Here is a 12,083-nt window from a genome sequence, read left to right as displayed (position 1 = left end):
TTCTGGGGCCACCAGAATCATGAGACCTTGATGTTTGAGAATCCAATGGAATACCCGGCCAGGAAGGAAACACAAGACAGATACCACCAGCTACTGCTATGTAGAAGAGCATCAAGACATTTATAGTTTATTTATTTATAACAAGGTGGGTTACAATAATATGTACACAATAATCATTACAAATAGCCATAAATAACAAACAGTTACAAAATTTGGAAGCAACCTCTCTTTTTCTGCTGAAAAACCTGGAAACCTTGGCACTGTGATGAGTGGCCATGAGATCCATCACTGGAGTAACCCATTTCTGAGTTAGTAGCCAAAAGGCATGTTCAGACAGCTCCCATTCGGCTATATCCAATGGGTTTTAGCTTAAATAATCCACCTGCGCATTGAGCATTCCCGTAATGTGAGCTACAGAAATCTGCTGCAGGTGAGACTCCACCCTGTGCATTAGAGCAGTGTTTTTCAACCGCTGTTCCGCGGCACACTAGTGTGCCGCGAGATGTTGCCTGGTGTGCCGTACGGTGCAGACACTGATTAGGCCTCAGGCCGGGTCCCGCACGCGCTCCCATGAGACTCCCCCGGTCCCCGCTGCTGTTCAGTTTCGATCTTCTGCTCTGACGCAACCGGAAACAGGAAGTTGCAGCAGAGCAGAAGATTGAACACTGAGCAGCCACGCGTGCATGTCGCCGAAAAACAAAACCTACAAACTAAGGTGAGGCGAAGGGAGAGAGCTGGCTAAACAGTAGGATCGATTGTGCAGGCGAGTGATGGCTGCGGGGACCGTGCGATCGCTCGTGTTCCCGGCTCAAATTGGAAGGAGGGAGTGAAAGGGAAAAGGATTCTGGGCCAAGGGGATGAAGACGGAAAGAAAAACCCACAGCAGGAAAGAAAGGGAAGGACAGGCAGGTGAGCCAGATGCTAGAAGCAGGGGGGGGGGAAGAAAGAGGGAAAAAAGCTAGATGGGGTTGAAAAGAAGAGACACACTGGTATGGAAGAGGAAGATAGGGGAAATCTGGACACAGGAAGGTAACAGAAAGAGGGGAAATTATGTGCATGGGGCATAGGGACAGAGACATAAAGGGGACATGCCATGGGGATGGTATATGGACATGGGGGGGGCAATGACAGATACATAGGGGAGATATTAGAAATGGAGAAAATAGGAGCACAGAAGCGAGATGGTTTGTGGGGATGGGACAGGGACCGAGCTCGCAGGCTCCAGTGGCTTGCACAAATTACATTGTAACATGCCATGAAAATAAGAGGGAGGAAGGTAGATAGATAAGCCACATGAGAGGAGCTGAAGGGTAGTAGAAAGGAACGGATGGTAAAGGAGGGAGGGAAGGGTGGTGGTGGAAAGGAATAGGACAGACATTGAAGGAGGGTGGAGAGGAACAGACCCCGAAGGGAAATGTGGAAGACAGAGTGGGAAGAAGACAGATGCCAGACTATGGGGGAGCAGAGGGAAGAAGATGGGTGCTAGACCAATTGGGTGGTGGGTGAAGGGAGAGGCACAGTAACAGCAAATGGAAGACGTAGAGAGAAGACATACAGTGGATGGAATGAATTGAATGAGAAGATGTGGAAAGCAGAAACCAGACAACAAAGGTAGAAAAAAAAATTATATTTATTTATTTATTTTTTGCTTTAGGATAAAATAGTATATTAGTTGTGTTGATAAAAATTTATAAACAAAGCCCTGCCAGCTGAACATCTCTTTCTCTAGTTCAGCAGCAGGAACTTTGATTTATAAGAAAGGAATAAGCTAAATATTACAGGCTTATATGGATGCAGCGGGGACGGTGACGGGGCGGTGAATGGGATGGCAGTGGCGGTGACGGGGTGGTGAAAGGGATGGCGGTGACGGGGCGGTGAAGGGAACAGCTGTTGACGAAGAGCTAAGTGTGTGTCTTTCTTCGATTCCAGCCAGAATATCAGCTTTGTGTTCAGCCAAACAGGCCCAGGTTTCGCACTGAATAAAGTATTTTATAATTTTTCACTATTCTGTTTACTTAATATTTCATAATAAAGTAATTATAAAATACTTTCTTTGTGTTTATTTGATTCCTATTCAAGAGAATTACTTTATATATAGTCAATATAGGCAGAGAGTTAAATTTTTAACATTTTCTAATGGTGGTGTGCCTCGTGATTTTTTTCATGAAACAAGTGTGCCTTTGCCCAAAAAAGGTTGAAAAACACTGCATTAGAGAATTTGCCTATGTTGCCAATGACACACTCCAAGTGCCCCCTTACCTGTTGATGTAGGGCACTGCTGTCGTGTGTCTGAAAGCACTCATATCAGCTTGCCCTCCAAGAGAGTCTGGAAAGCCAGTCTTGTGTACTGCCTGAGTTCGAGACGATAGATCAGCCAAAGCACTGTTGTCTTGGTCCACTGACCCAAACACTATGACTCAGGCAGTGAGCCCCCATCCATCAGACTGGCATCTGTTACCACTAGACTCCACTCGGGAAAGGCCAGAAGCATGCCCCCATTGAAGATTGCTGGACCAAAGCCACCAATCCATGTTGGTCCTGGCTTGAGAAGATCAATGAAGGTGGAGATTGTAATCCTGAGACACTGATGACCAGCGGCACAACAGAGACTGCTGCAGAGGACACATGTGAGCCTGGCAGTACACCATCAATAGAAGTGCAGGACACTGGCATGCTGACAACTGCGCTCTGTCAAATGTGCACACCGACAAGTGTATGCATGAAGGGAGGGGAATTGTTGAGATGGAATTGTAAGTGTAGTAGGGAGAGGGAGGTTGCGGCAATGTTGTAATTCAGAGGGTGTCGGCATTGAACACCTCCTCTGAGCATGTCATTGCAAAGGTTTTCCCCCTCCCCGGAGTGAGTTATAAGTGTAGTGGGAGGTTTCCCCACACACAACCCCTCAACGAGTCGGAGTCATGGGTACCAGAAACTGAGGAGTCGGAGTTGAAGGATTTACCTACTGATTCCACAGCCCTACCCGGGTTGTGGAGTCGGAGTTAAGGAGTCAGCGACAATTTTGGGCACCTGGAGTCAGAATCGTGGGTACCAGAAACTGAGGAGTTGGAGTCAGAGGATTTATCTAACAACTCTTGAATATTTGAGAGCATACATAGGCAGCAGGTGGCTTTTGAGAAAATTGATGTTCTAACCCAATGATTCTGACAGAGCTGAAGAAGCTCTGATCAGCCAATTGTAAAGATAGGGATGCACTCTGATCCCTTCCTTTCTCAAAAAAGTGACCACTACCATGAATTTGGAAAAGGTGCAAGGAGCCATGGCAAGGCCAAAGGGCATTCCTTGAAACTGATAATGCTGACTTAGAATGGCAAAGCACAGGAAGCACTGTGGCTGGGGCCAAATTAGAATATGTAGGTAAACCTCCTTTGAGGTCTAGAGCCATAAGAAACTCCCCTGGTTGAACAGGCACTATGACCGATTGTAACATTTCCATACAAAAATGTTCACTGTTTAGAAAACCTTTGATCTTCAAATCACATACCGGACGGAAGGCGCCTTCCTTCTTTGGTACTACAAAGTAAATTGAATACTGATCCTGCCTTCACTCCTTCATGGGAACTGGAACCACTGCACCTAAGTCAAGTAAGGAGTGAAGAGTGGAAGTTACTGCATACCACTTGTGAGAAGTGATGCACAGGGATTTCAAGAAAAAAATCTATGAAAGAAGAGAAAACTAATCTGTAGCCTTCTCAAATAATTTCTAAGACCCATTGGTCTGTCAGAACCTTGGCCCACTCCCCGTAAAAATAGGATGGCCGTCCCCCCAATCAAGGAGTGGGCCGGAACCCTATCATTACGAAGGACATGGAGCAGAGGGGATCTGGAGGACTCATTAGAGGCCTGTTTGTCGGCATGAAAAGAACTGCTTTTGCTGAAATTGGGACTTCTAGTTAAACCTAGGTGATAACACATATTTTGTCTATAGTGGAGATGGATGGATAGGGTTTAAAGGAGCCCCTAGGTTTAGAACATAATAAGTTGCCTCTGCTGGGTCAGACCAGGGGTCCATCGCACCCAGCAGTCCGCTTCCGTGGCGTCCCATCAGGTCCATGACCTGTAAGTGTTCCTTTGTCTAAAACCTTTCATTCCCCATTATTCTTCTATCTATACCCTTTCATAATCCTATCTCTACCTCTATCTATATCCCCCAATCCCCGTATCCTTCAGGAACTTGTCCAATCCCTCTTTGAATCCCCTTAATGTACTCTGTCCTATCACATCCCCCGGAAGTGCATTCCAGGTGTCTATCATCCTCTGAGTGAAGAAAAATTTCCTAAACCTGTCCCCTTTCAATTTCTCCGAGTGCCCCCTTGTTCTTGTAGTTCCCAATAGGCTGAAGAATCTGTCCCTTTCCACCTTCTCTATGCCCTTCATGATCTTGTAAGTCTCTATCATATCTCGTCTGAGTCTCTGCTTCTCCAGGGTGAAGAGCCCCAGCCTTTCTAGCCTGTCTGCGTATGAAAGGTTTTCCATACCATTTATCATTCTTGTCACTCTTCTCTGAACCCTCTCAAATATCTCCATGTCCTTCTTTAGGTACGGTGACCAATATTGGACACGGTATTCCAGATGCGGGCGCACCATCGCGCGATACAGCGGCATGATGACTTCATTCGTTCTGGTTGTAATACCCTTCTTAATAATACCCAACATTCTGTTTGCTTTCTTTGAGGCTGCTGCGCATTGTGTCGTTGACTTCATTGTTGAGTCCACCAGCACACTCAAGTCTTTTTCAAGGTTACTTCCCTCTAGTACTAATCCCCCCATTTGGTAATTGAACATCGGATTCTTTTTCCCTATATGCATGACCTTGCATTTCCCTACATTGAAGTTCATCTGCCATTTATTCGCCCACTCCTCCAGTTTGTTCAGGTCCTTTTGTAGGTCCTCACATTCTTCCACAGTTCTAACCCTGCTACAGAGTTTAGTGTCATCCACAAATTTTATAAATTCACACTTCGTCCCCATTTCTAGGTCATTTATAAATACATTGAACAGCAGCGGTCCGAGTATCGACCCCTGCGGAACTCCGCTCGTGACCCTCCTCCAGTCCGAGTAGTGGCCCTTCACTCCAACCCTTTGCTTCCTGCCTGCCAACCAGTGTTTAACCCATCTGTGTACATCTCCTTCCACCCCATGGTTCCACAGCTTCCTAAGTAGCCGCTCATGGGGTACCTTGTCAAAGGCTTTTTGGAAGTCGAGATAAATGATGTTTATGGGTTCCCCTTTGTCCATCTGGCTGTTTACCCCCTCAAAGAAGTGCAGTAAGTTTGTTTGGCACGATCTTCCTTTGCAGAAGCCATGTTGGCTCGCTTTCATTAGTCCATTTTTTTCAATGTGCTCACAGATGCTGTTCTTTATCAGTGCTTCTACCATCTTGCCCGGAACTGATGTCAAACTTACCGGCCTGTAGTTTCCCGGGTCACCACTCGATCCCTTTTTAAAGATAGGTGTAACATTTGCTATCTTCCAGTCCTCTGGGATCTCGCCAGTTTTCAAGGATAGGTTGCAAACTCGTTGGAGTATTTCCGCTATTTCGTTTCTTAGTTCTTTTAGTACCCTTGGGTGGATTCCATCCGGGCCTGGTGATTTGTCGCTTTTCAATCTATCTATCCGTTGGAAGACATCCTCATGGCTCACCTCTATTGTTGACAGTTTTTCTTTTTGGTCTCCATTGAAGATTTCTTCGGGTTCTGGTACACTGGATGTGTCCTCGCTTGTGAAGACTGACGAGAATAACTTGTTTAACCTATCAGCTACCTCTTTTTCCTCCTTTATCACTCCCTTTCTGTCTCCATCATCCAATCGTCCTACTTCCTCCCTCGCCGGTTGCTTCCCTTTAATGTATTTTAAGAACGATTTGAAATTTTTTGCCTCCCTGGCCAGTCTTTCTTCATATTCCCTTTTCGCTCTCCTAACCACTCGATGACATTCTTTTTGGCATTTCCTGTGTTCCTTCCAATTTTCCCCAGTTTGGTCCTTTTTCCATTTCCAGAACGATTTTTTCTTGTCTCCTATCGCTTTCTTCACTTCATTGGTTATCCATACTGAGTCTTTTGTTCGGTTTTTTTTGCACCCTTTTCTAAATCTGGGGATGTACATATGTTGTGCTTCTTGCACCATGCCCTTGAATAGGGACCAGGCTTGCTCTACGGTCTCTGTTTTCCGTGAGCTGTTTCTGAGTTTTTTTCTCACCATTATTCTCATAGCATCATAGTTCCCTTTCTTGAAGTTGAGTGTTGTCACTGTGATTCTTTTCCTTTTGATGTTCCTACTAGAGAATGACACGGTGGCGGTTACCCGCGGCTAGCCACGTTTAGCCGCGGATAACCTGCCGAAACGGGAAAGAAAAAAAGTGGCCTCTGCGGGACGGGGACAAGGCCATTCACCGCCATGTGGAGCAGTGAATGGACTTGTCCCCGCAGTGAGGCAATCAAGATCGCGCGGTCCCTGCCATCTCCCTCCACCTTACCTTAGCACTGTTCCTCAACCGCTGGTTGAATTTCTGCCGGTCTGCGCAAAAAAAAAAAAAAAAAAAGCCTCTCCTTTTCCCCTGCTCTCAGTCTAAAGCCGACAGGACATCGGAGAGGACGTTCTGGGCCAGCCAATCGCTGCCTGGCTGGCCCAGAACGTCCTCTCCGACTTCAGAATTGAGTCGGAAAGAAGACTTCCGGCTTTAGCAGCTGCAGCATGGCGGTAAGAGAAGAGAAAAACGAGGGAGGCTTTTTTTTTTTTTTTTTTGAGCGGCAGGGAGGCAGCAGACTGGCTTTGGCTAGGGAGGGAGAAAGGTAGACAGGGAAGCAGGCAGGCTTCGGGGGTGGGGGTGGGACAAAAATTCTTGATATGGTGGATGGGAATCATGGTGGATGGGAATCATGGTTTAAAAGCTTTACCGGTTTAAAAGCTTTACCGGGTAGTCCTGCTCTAAAGGTGGGGCTAAAACCAGAATATCTACTGCATTACTGTATTCGGCCAGGCAGGCTCATTCTAGCACACTGCACATGCTGAGAATTTGCAGACCGAGGCCAGAGGGTAGGCAGTGAGAGGGACATAGGAAGGAGGCATAGGGGCACTAAAGACAGGAAGGGGCACTAAGGACATGGGAAGGAGGCACTGGGGCACTAAAGACATGGGAAGGAGACACTGGGGGCACTAAAGACAGGAAGGGGCACTAAGGACATTGGAAGGAGGCACTTAGGCACTAAAGACATGGGAAGGAGACACTGGGGGCACTAAAGACAGGACGGGGCACTAAGGACATGGGAAGGAGGCACTGGGGCACTAAAGACATGGGAAGGAGGCACTGGGGGCACTAAAGACAGGACGGGGCACTAAGGACATGAGAAGGAGGCACCGGGGGCACTAAGGACATAGGAAGGAAAGAGGGAGGGAATAGAAAGGGACAATTCTTGGGCCTGAGTGCAGAAAGAAAGAAAGGATACACAGACAGAAGGAAATGCAACCAGAGACTCATGAAATCAATCGCCAGACAGCAAAGGTAGGAAAATTGATTTTATTTTCAATTTAGTGATCAAAATGTGTCAGTTTTGAGAATTTATATCTGTTGTCTATATTTTGCATTATATTTGTCTATTTTTCTATAGTTATTGAGGTGACTGAGCTTGCGGAGATGGGGCGGAAACAGGGTTTTAAAATTTTAGTCCTAGTAGTTTGCTGGTCCACAAAATAATTCTTTTATTTCTGCCGGTCCACGGGTGTAAAAAGGTTGAAAAACACTGATGTAGAGTATGCCGGCTTTCTTTTTCGCCCAGCCGCATGTGCGGCTGCTCGAGTTGTTCAATCTTCTCCTTTCTTGCAACTTCCTGTTTCCGGTTGCATCAGAGGAGAATATTGAACAAATGAGCAGCCGCACGTGTGGCTGGGCGAAAAAGAAAGCCGGCATATTCTACATCTAAGGTGAGGTGGAGGGAGGGAGATGGCGGAACGCTGCAATCGGTCGGGTGTCTGCTGTTTTTGTATCACTGCCTGCCTGCACTCACGTTCCAGATCCTCCTGCATTTTTAGTATGCACAATTGACCTGATTTGAGCTATAGGTGAACATGGGGGACACGACATTGCAAGGGAGGACAAGTCAATTGATTTATTTTATGTTCTGTTTTTACTACAGGGCAGAGGCACTGAAACAGATACTCAGTGCAGTAGTAGTAGTGGCAGGACTCTCTTCTGTCTTCATGGTGTTTCGCAGTACTGAGGCTTATATGGATGCTGCTGGGGCGGTGAATGGGATGGCAGTGGCGGTGACGGGGCGGTGAAAGGAATGGCGGTGACGGTGACAGTGCGGTGAAAGGAATGGCGGTGACGGTGACAGGGCGGTGAAGGGAACGGCGGTGACGGGGCGGTGCAGAGAATGGGATGGCCGGGGACGGTGCAGTGACGGGGACAGATTTTTTTCCCCGTGTCATTCTCTAGTTCCTACTTCTAATTTGTACTGGATCATGTTGTGATCGCTGTTTCCTAGTGGTCCTACTACTTCCCCATAGACTGGAAAACAGCTAACGTCATTCCACTGCACAAAAAGGGTTGCAGGGCAGAGGCTGCAAACTACAGACCGGTGAGTCTCACATCAATAGTATGCAAACTCATGGAAACACAAATCAAACGTAAATTAGACGCAATCTTGGATGAGGAGAATCTACGGGATCCCAGTCAACACGGATTCACCAAGGGTAGGTCCTGCCAATCCAATCTCATCAGCTTCTTTGACTGGGTAACAAAACAGCTAGACTTGGGAGAATCCGTGGACGTCGTATACCTAGACTTCAGCAAAGCTTTCGATAGTGTCCCACATCGCAGGCTGTTGAGCAAGATGAAATCAATGGAGCTGGGAAAAACACTAACTACATGGGTCAATGACTGGCTGAGTGGCAGACTTCAGAGGGTGGTAGTTAACGGTACCCTCTCTAAAACATCGGAGGTGACCAGTGGAGTACCGCAGGGCTCAGTCTTGGGCCCGATCCTTTTCAACATATTCATAGGGGACCTAATTCAGGGGCTTAAAGGTAAGATAATGTTATTCGCTGACGACGCCAAACTATGCAATATAGTGAGAGACGGCAATTCACCCGATAGTAATACACAGGACCTACATTTGTTGGAGCTTTGGTCCTCGACCTGGCAGCTGGGCTTTAACGCTAAGAAATGCAAGATCATGCACCTCGGCAGCAGAAATCCATTCTGGAAGTGAAGGATAGAACCTGGGCAAGGGTTCTGCTGCACGGGAATGGGAGGGAGGGAAGGAAAGATGCTGCACATGTGTGGGAGAGAAAGGAAAGAGGAAGAATTTGGATGAAGGAGAGGAAGGGAGAGATGATTATGTACATACCCCAAAAATAAGACCTAGTGTGTTTTTTGGCCCCAGAATTAATATGGGGAAACATAGTAGCTTTTCTTCAGGAAGGTCTCAAAAAGGCCTTGCTGTGGGCTCGTTCAACGTGCGGATTGAGGGTCTCTCCTGCTTCAGGGGACTTTCAGGCATACGAATGTTAGCGTCACATCCATATATGCCCAGATTTTTAAAGGGAGCCTTACTCCGTGCAGAACTTACACCTTGAATGGTGAGACCTTAGCTAGAACTTCAACAGAACGAGACTTGGGAGTGATCATCAGCGCAGACATGAAAACTGCTGATCATGTGGAGAAGGCTTCATCTAAGGCAAGACAGTTGCTAGGTTGCATCCGCAGGAGTTTCGTCAGCTGGAAGCCTAAAGTCATAATGCCATTATACAGAACCATGGTTAGACCTCATTTGGAATACTGTGTGTAATTCTGGAGGCCACACTACCGAAAAGATGTGCTGAGAGTAGAGTCGGTGCAACGGATGGCCACCAGGATGGTCTCGGGGCTCAAGGATCTATCGTACAAGGAAAGGCTGAAAAATTTGTGGCTGTACTCACTCGAGGAACGTAGGGAGAGAGAAGACATGATCGAGACGTTTAAGTATATTACCGGCCGTATCGAGATGGAAGAAGAGATTCTCTTTCTCAAAGGACCCTCAGCCACAAGAGGGCATCCGCTCAAACTCAGGGGTGGGAAATTTCATGGCGACACCAGGAAATATTTCTTCACCGAGAGAGTGGTTGATCCTTGGAACGAGCTCCCGGTGCAGGTGATCGAGGCAAACAGCGTGCAAGAATTTAAGAGCAAATGGGATGCCCATGTGGGATCCCTTAGAGTGTTAAGCCAAGGGAACCTGTCACCAGGAGTGGGATCCCTAGGATAGTAGACTTGGGGGTGGGTCAGTAGAGTGGGCAGACCTGATGGGCTATGGCCCTTATCTGCCGTCATCTTCTATGTTTCTATGTTTGCAGGTCCCCCTAGCCCCGGTAGATGCTGTCTTCGAACCTCCCAGGCCCTTAACCAGTTTTTCCAGATCCTCTCTGAACAATAACTTCCCTTTGAAGGGAAGCTTCACTAGGCATTGTTTAGAAGCAGCATCTGTTGCTCAGTGGCATAACCAAAGTAAACGCTGAGCCGTCACCACTAATAACATCTGCTTCGCAGAGGCTCTAAAGGAGGTCATATAAAGAGTCTGCTAAATAAGCAAGGCCTGGCTTCATATCAGGAAATTCAGAAGGGAGTTGCACCCCTGACTCTATACAAGAAGCTCTTGCTACACACCAACTACATATCGCAGCCTGCAGAAAAAGAGAGCAGCAATTTCAAATGAGAGTTTCAAGAAAGACTACAGATTTCTATTCTGAACATCTTTCAAAGCTACACCACCTTCCTTTTTGGTCACTGCTGCCATCAAACAGTCCACCTTAGGGAATTTCAACCTCTCCTGTTCATCCTGAGAAATAGGATATAAGCGAGATATAACCTTGGCTATTCTTAGAGAAGTGTCCGGAGTGACCCATTGTGCTCAAGTTAACTCTTGCGTCACCTCAAGAACAGGAAAAGCCCTAGGTGGCTTTTTAATGCCAGTCATTATAGGATTAGAAAAAAACAGATTACCATTCTTCAGAAGAAGCATTGAACACCTGTAAGACCTTTGTAAGAAAGGCAGGTAGCTCCTCCTTATGAAAGATCCTCATGGCTGTGGGGTTATCAGCTTCGGACACCACCATCTCCCCGTCCTCCAGCCCACCAGGACACTCTCTAAGGGAGCTATGAACTAAGCTCTGGAGAATGAGGAGGAAATGTTGAAGGCAAAGAGTTCACTTCAGAAACAGAGGTCAAGCGCCTTGATTTTGTTCCCTGAACTGCCTGCAGAGGCTGAGAAAGCTGCACAGAGCCAGGTACAGCATAGGGATGCAGAGGGACAGACCACCACAGCTGAAGACTGTGCAGAACTCAGAAGAAAAAAACCCCTAGGGGAAATGGCACGAGAGCTCTCAGAGAAAGAGGGTAAAGGCATGGCCAGATGTTCCTCAAATGAGACACCCCGGAAACATTAAGCTGAGTTGCTGAACAGCATCATAGTGCTGAGAGAGACTGAGGAGAATGCAACCCAAAATACCCCACACGGAAAACCATTGCCTCCTCAACGAAGGATCCTGAACTCCCCGTATATTGTCCCAACGCTACTCTTCAGTTTTTGTCTGCGCGCTGTTGTCTTGCGCGCATTTGACCTGTCACCCTTCACTTATCACAATGACAGCAACGCTTAACTACTTCTGCTTCCATCGGAAGAAAACTGAAAGGAAAACCGCAAATTGGCTTGAAAGTAATTAAGAATTTAAAAAAAAAAAATCCAGTGCAGAGAATATGAGAGACTACTATTCCCCAAAGAAAAAAGGTATTGCCTGGAATAAAATAACCCTCTGAGTATAGAGTCAGCAAGAGCTAAAGTGGCACAGATCTAGGTAATGGAGCTTAGTAAGAACTGAAGAGGGAGTAGGATAGGGAAGGGGCCTGGGGGGACCAGGTGTAGTCCCCAAAGCTGACACTGCTCAGCCAGAACACCCCAAAGCTCAGTTCAGTGCTCTCTATCTCCACCTGCTGGTAGACTGACATAACCCACAAGTCTCTGGACTCATCTGCTGCAGATACTAATGAAATTGAGTTTATTGTTTTGGGGGTTTTTTTTATACTTTGTAAT

At 46.8% G+C, this 12,083-nt stretch overlaps 1 protein-coding gene across 2 annotated transcripts in view; it reads right to left on the bottom strand.

Moving 5' to 3' along the window:
- METTL14 (methyltransferase like 14) overlaps positions 1 to 12,083 on the bottom strand; it is a 140,050-nt gene that overhangs the window by 94,915 nt on the left and 33,052 nt on the right. The window lies entirely within an intron of this gene.

The sequence above is a fragment of the Geotrypetes seraphini genome, chromosome 1 (genome assembly GCF_902459505.1).
Source record: "Geotrypetes seraphini chromosome 1, aGeoSer1.1, whole genome shotgun sequence".
Lineage (NCBI taxonomy): Eukaryota > Metazoa > Chordata > Amphibia > Gymnophiona > Dermophiidae > Geotrypetes > Geotrypetes seraphini.
This window is presented reverse-complemented; position numbering and strand designations above follow the sequence as displayed.